Source organism: Taudactylus pleione, unplaced genomic scaffold, assembly GCF_031769625.1.
Source record: "Taudactylus pleione unplaced genomic scaffold, aTauple2 ptg000042l, whole genome shotgun sequence".
Lineage (NCBI taxonomy): Eukaryota > Metazoa > Chordata > Amphibia > Anura > Myobatrachidae > Taudactylus > Taudactylus pleione.
The window spans coordinates 2,382,888-2,390,406 of record NW_028284444.1 but is presented as its reverse complement, the minus strand read 5'-3'; positions in this window follow the sequence as shown (position 1 = coordinate 2,390,406).

Here is a 7,519-nt window from a genome sequence, read left to right as displayed (position 1 = left end):
CATATGATCATGTGAAAGAAAGAGACACGGACACGAACGTGTATATGTAACCACAAGCATCTCCATCTCTCTCTGCTTTATTCTACAGACAGTCTCCTTTATAAGGTACCATGCAACACATCTGGTATGCATTATCTGCAGTGAGACTATGGCTCTGTTTAAACATTGGAATCGCATACCTTACCATATATGTACATATGCTTTTCTGTGCACTTATAACAGGGTCTGTACAATGAATTAACTCCATCCTGTCCTGTGCACCCACCCTTCATGCATACATGGCATACAAAATGGATTCTTATTCCAAAATGGCTTCTACATATTCCCTCCTTTCGATTCAATTTTTACATACTATTGTCTTTCTAGCTTACCTAGCCATGGCCCACCCCCTATGTAGCTGGTCCCTACTTCACACAACAAGTTATTACTCCTAACGAGGTAGCTGCATGGGGCAGTGCCCATTCAAGACCACATAGGCGATGAGTCCCTTAGTTCCTATAGTCCTGTATCTTCTTTTCATCTGTATTCTTGCAAAAGCCTTCAATTATTTCCATACATTGTTCACATAAATCTCTGCAAAGCAATGGTTCTCTTGTCTTTCAAATTGCACAAAAGTTCTGGGTATGTCCATGTAGCAGGATCATAGTTGTCTTTGACATTTCTTTAGACGCTTTAAACCTAGAACAGTAATCAAGTGTAAGTATTTTCCTTATTAGTCATATATCTATCCTGACAATCAGGTAAATGACTATTAATTTCAATCCTTTAGCTATTAACATGAAAATACTTGAAAAGTATGCTTCTGTTCCCTTGAACCAACTTGACATATTCAACCGTGTAAACTATCCATTACTATCAATATTATACTCTGGATCATTATGTATCTTCCTAAACTGGTCATTCAATTTCTTTCTCTAAGTGTACATATAACGGGTCAGATAAATTATCAGCTATATAATTACAGCAAATAGGTCTCACTATTTTACACATACTTCCCTGTGTAGCTGTGAGATACTCAAGGATCAACCTAAACTGTCCCAAAACCTTCACCTGGAATTTCAATTCATTAGTAATTATTTCAAACACATCAAATATTTCATCTATCACAGTATTAAATAGTCTGGCTAAAGTTTCTATATTGTGACCATTCTTTACACTAGGTCTGGATATTGATAAAACTAGAAACAAAACTATAACAAGAATGAAGTATAGTATACACTACATCCTCACAAGCCTTTGTCTGGCTTAAGGCCTAGCAATATATATCTATTCATAACTTCAAATCACTCCAACTCCCCTTATGTAATGATCTTGCAGTGTGAGGCGAATCCAAATTTTCTTTTCTGCCGCCTTTACTGCCATCGGAGTAGTTAGGAGAACTTGATAAGGACCTTGTATCTGGGTCCTAGGACTTTTCCTTAGATGCTTCTTTATCACAACCCAATCACCTGGTTGCAGTTTCTAGGTGCTGCAATTGAATTGGGATCTAGAACATTAGAGAACACCTGGTGGTGGACTTTGGTTAGTTTCTATTATATATGCATCACATATTGAATCAAGTCACTATGCTCATACACTTGTAGGAAATCACATCTTGTTCTAGCAGCTATACTAAATAGTATTCTATAAGTTATCATCCTACGTTTCACACTGGGAAAGTTCTTGACTAACAATCATATTAAAAAATAAACATTCTAACAAACTTTTCATAGTTCAATTTGACTGTATAGTTCAGTCTTTACACTGTATCATTGCTTTGGGTCCTATTTATTCTCAGATTCTCCAAGATACATTCTAAAAATGTCTTTAATAAAATGTGTACCTTTGTCACTCTCTATTACCTCACATGTACGAATTACTTCTGTCATTTATTTTCCTTTTTCCTATTGTTCCTATTGTTTCTATTGTGTTTGCTACCCTGCAAGACCATAGTCAATTTGACAACAGGTCTGAGCACAGAACATACCCAACACTTAACCAACTATATAAAATCAATCTTTCGTTTCTGGAAGGAATAACATCGGTGAGGTACTCCTTTCATTCTTCTTCTAGTACCGTGATCACTTTTCCTGGGCTGTGCTACGATTAGGGATAGGCTTATGCAGCCCAACTGAAGTCTGGGGCTATCCAGTGCTTCTTGGCTATTTTTACCATAGCATCTCTTATGAGTGCTTCCATGAAGTATTTGGGCTCAGACTGAGAATAGTGCACGTGGCAGACAGAGGTGGTGCTCCACCATCCATCCATCAACCGAAGTCGTGCACAAGTCTTTCCATTACTTCTGAGGAACCTGAAACTGCAGCTTTTAACAAAATCAGGTTCAATGTTTCTGCTGTTTCTGGTCTCCAATATCAAAATATCAGGTAGGTATATTACTGTAGCCTGTTTGGCCAACTTGGTTTGCTGGAGCAGTTCCTCTTCTGGGGTATGTTCTCTGATATGTGCTTTTGACCTTACTTAAAACTAAATTTGTCGGCATTTGAAAAGTAGCAAACAAAAAATCTAATACAAACTATGTATAATCTATCTATAATTTACAATAACATAACTTATCGAAAAAGATTTCATTAATTCAAAACAATCATTATCATTAAAGAAAGGTGAAAAATAAAAAAAGTAATCATAATTTTCATCTTCCTGTGTCTCACTAGTCCCCTGTGGTTGCTAGCTGAACTACATATAGTATTTGCATTAGGGATGTGCAGGCTCAGACCCTTCCAATTTGCATATGCTGTGCTGCTGGATCTTCTCTCATATGCCAGCATCATCCCCCACAGTACATGTCCTCCCTCCTCTTGAATACATGAGAAACAAAGTGACATCTGGATTCAATCTTAACTAACTGCTGTAATGTAGCAGAGTTAACACAAGAACTAAGTTACAGTACTTTTAAATTCCTGCTGTCTATCACCTTTTAAGTATAATACAATAAGACCTAAAAATCCTCTCAATTGTTTAAATATCTTTAGTACAGGCACTTTTTGTACGACTTTTTCCCTTCCCCGACCTTGGGGTCCAGACATACCCTTTTGGTTAGGTTGGGTTGGAGCTTTGAACCAAAAAAATTGTATCTGTTTATCTTACTTAATCCTAATCTTTAATATTGATCTGAGTATCTTAACCAAATCAGTTAGAAGCATACAAAAATAAAACGTCCTGGCATGTTTTAAGTAGTGTCAGTGTAATTCTAGTTACATGTCTGTAAACAAAATTAGTTCAACATCCTGACTTTTCCAAGGGTGATAGTACTTATCAATCCATCAATCCCTTAATCTATGTCTTTTTTAACAGTTGCTCATGATATTATACAACTGAGGATAATTTCTCTTCTATAACGGGTATATTACCACATTCCCTTACACTCCAGAACTTGGAACATCTGGAGTGGATTATTGGATTTTTTTTCTTTCATTTAAAGCTTACTTGACCTGCGCAACTGTTTTGGCAATATGCATTCCTATGGCTCCTTCTAATTAATTCATTCCAGTCATATCTAAACAGCCCCTATTCTACCTATATTCTTAGATTTGTAATATTATGTTCTTGTTGGTCGTCTAAAACCATTAACATTTTAATTTGTAAGCATGCATCATTCAACAGTTTAAAGAAATCATGAACTGATAAAACATTTTGTTAGGTAAATTTTACATCACTTTTACTATTATTAATCCCTTCTGCAGCAATCAAATATAATTACTGTTTCTTTTAGAATTACAATATGTCTCTTGATCTCACAAGTTACAGAAACAATATCCATTTTCCTAGAAAATAACAAATAAAGCATTTTGTTACTAATGCATTCAATATCAATCCTTTTTCCAATCTTGCAATGCACATTTTTTATTTATGGGCGTCCCTATGAAAAAAATGGCAACTCACTGACACTATCACATTAACCCTTTCAATTCCTGCACAACTTCTCCACAATTCCCTAGTACACCTTCACTACGCACAATCATTCACACACGTCACATCTGATCAACACAATTGTTCCAACCAACTCTACTTTCTCAAGTTCACTCGACTCTCTTCTATCACATACATATGGGCCCATCTCATTCACAAGCAAACATTCAGTTACAGCACAGCAGCCATTTTCTGTGACATCCTGCATTCCATTGTCATCAGCAAAGCAGCTCTATCACAGCATGCCTTCACAATACCAATGAAATATACATTTTAAGAAGAAAAGAAAAACAAAACAAACAAAACACTAGTTATATAAAACGCAACATTCCTCTTCAGTGATAATTAAGTAAGTGGGCATCTGGGGGTCATTTCTATATTCTTATTCACGTTTATTACATTTCTCAATCAGACCTTTCAGTGTGTCATCTAGGTTATATTTATTAACCTCTGCTTCTGCTTCTCATATCTCATTTTGTGAGGTTTAAACCAGTCAGTATCTGGGGTGTCAGCCTTTTTAAACATTCATCAAATATCCTGCTTTATGATTCCCATAAAGCTTCGCTAGAACATTCCCTTGTCTAGCTTAGTCAAAGTCCCTTATGACTAAAATCAGACCTAATGGTCCCCCCTCTTATTAGAGGTTACTATTCTCGTGCACAAGAATAATATCATCAAATGTTTATCTATAGGCACATCCACACACTGACTTTTCCTACCTCAGTTATTAACACTATTGACTGGATGTAACGTTCCTCCTATTTCTGAACACACTGCCTGACAGGGTCTCTCTCCCTTTCTGTTCCTTCAGACACTAATACATGAAAACACATTTCTGTAAATGTATCCAATCCTTCTCTGATGTACCTTTCTAAATCTAATGGAATTTCATGGCACTCTTCTATTTCATAAACAAATTACTGTGTAGGGCTCTCTTCTAAAGTTAAATCAGTGGCTAAATCAAAGTTACTCTAAAAACACAATTAGGACAGGTTTGTTACATAACAAACAGACAAACAAGACTTTAGACATTCACCTATCATTCACTGAACATATAACAGATTATAACATGTTTTAATAACAACACCTTTAGGGTGACCAATAATTACCCAAGGATTGATTCCAGCAGGACAGAACTTCAACTGCAATGGAGACACAGCTACCAGGAGGGCACAACATTTGGGTTTACTCACCCGGGAAATTGTCCTGGCAACTCTGTCCCCAGAGCACAATCTCACTTGCTCTGTCCAGTGGTGGTCAATACTGCTGGGCATCTCAGTGGAAATCTCCATGTTGTCAATTCTCCTCACTAGCTTTGGCCAGCGAATTAGTTCTTTATTGGTCACCCTCAGAGTCTTGTTTGCTAAAGGCTACATATGATCATGTGAAAGAAAGAGACACGGACACGAACGTGTATATGTAACCACAAGCATCTCCATCTCTCTCTGCTTTATTCTACAGACAGTCTCCTTTATAAGGTACCATGCAACACATCTGGTATGCATTATCTGCAGTGAGACTATGGCTCTGTTTAAACATTGGAATCGCATACCTTACCATATATGTACATATGCTTTTCTGTGCACTTATAACAGGGTCTGTACAATGAATTAACTCCATCCTGTCCTGTGCACCCACCCTTCATGCATACATGGCATACAAAATGGATTCTTATTCCAAAATGGCTTCTACAAAAGTAACTTTAAATTGTTTAGAAAAATGAATTGTGAATCCTTACATAATAAAAATAATAGACATTCATCAAGGTAACACCTCACCCAATTGTCAGATCCAAGCTCACATCGTATATCAATAACCAGCAGTATGAAGCCACATGACATTTTGTTGTAAGTACAGCATCTTCAGGTATGGGCTCTAGATCTAAATATTTGTACTTTAATAAGTTTTATTAAATGGGTTACTTGTAATATACTACAGTTTGAGTGTCTCATATCCAAAATGCTTGGGACCAGGGGTGTTTTGGATATTGTAAATTAAATATATTGAGAATGGGACCCAAATCTAAACACAGAATTCATTTATGTTTTATATACACTTATGCACACAGCCTGCAGGTAATTTTATACAATATTTTCAATAATTTTGTGGCTCAAAGTTTGTGTACATACCTGAAATTCATTTATGTTTCATATACAGCTTATACACAAATTGTCTGCTTATACGCAGCTTGTACACAAAGCCTGAAGGTAATTTTATACAATACTTTTAATAATATTGTGCCATAAACAAAGTTTGTGTACATTGAACCATCAAAACGCAAGGGTGTCACTATCTCAGTCATGCTAAAAAAAAATCTGTATTTTGGAATATTTGGATATGGGAGACTCAACCTGTATATAGATTGGAATTTAAAGTACATTAACTCAATTCATAATTTTTTTAATTCAGTTATTAAAATGGTTTACTAGGATATCATTATTAATAAAATTGCATTACACATTGGTCACCAACAACAACACTTTCCCCCATTAGTTGCTTAACAACCAATAGGAGTGCAAATGGGCATTTTTAGTATCCTAAAAAATTTGTTCACTATAAAATCATAATCTTTCTGCTTATAGAGAAGACCTATTAGTTATCTAATATTAAACACATAAACCCTCGTATCATTAAGTCCCTTAAGGACCAGCATATCTAATGTTTGTATCCAAAAGGACTATCAAGAAAGTATATCCTTGATAGTGTTAAATCATTATCCCACGCCCTACTATCCTCTTGTATATGTTCCAAAAAAGTGAATGTGAGACAATTAGGGTCCAAATCGTGGGTAAGCTGTGGATATATGTTTATTTCTTACTACAATGAAATTGCTTATGCCAACATTTTATTTTATTTGAGGTTTTGTAGTTGTATTGCTTTGCATAGCGGCCCTGTAGTGGGAGTGGCCCAGGTGACCAGTCATGCTATACAGATGGGTGGCAGCAGCACCTTCACCCACCACTCACACCAATGTCACTGTTTGCCCTGCGCACAGACTGCTATGTAGTCTACCCTATTCACCCACCACTCACACCAATGTCACTGTGTGCTCTGTGCACAGACTGCTATGTAACCAATCCTATTCACCTATCACTCACACCAATGTCACTGTGTGCCCTGTGCACAGACTGCTATGTAGCCTATCCTATTCACCCACCACTCACACCAATGTCACTGTGTGCCCTGCGCAGAGACTGCTATGTAACCTGTCCTATTCACCCACCACTCACACCAATGTCACTGTGTGCCCTGTGCACAGACTGCTATGTAACCTATCCTATTCACCCACCACTCACACCAATATTACTGTGTGCCCTGTGCACAGACTGCTATGTAACCTATCCTATTCACCCACCACTCACAGCAATGTCACTGTGTGCCCTGTGCACAGACTGCTATGTAACCTATCCTATTCACCCACCACTCACACCAATGTCACTGTGTGCCCTGTGCACAGACTGCTATGTAGCCTATCCTATTCACCCACCACTCACACCAATGTCACTGTGTGCCCTGTGCACAGACTGCTATGTAACCTATCCTATTCACCCACCACTCACACCAATGTCACTGTGTGCCCTGTGCACAGACTGCTATGTAGCATATCCTATTC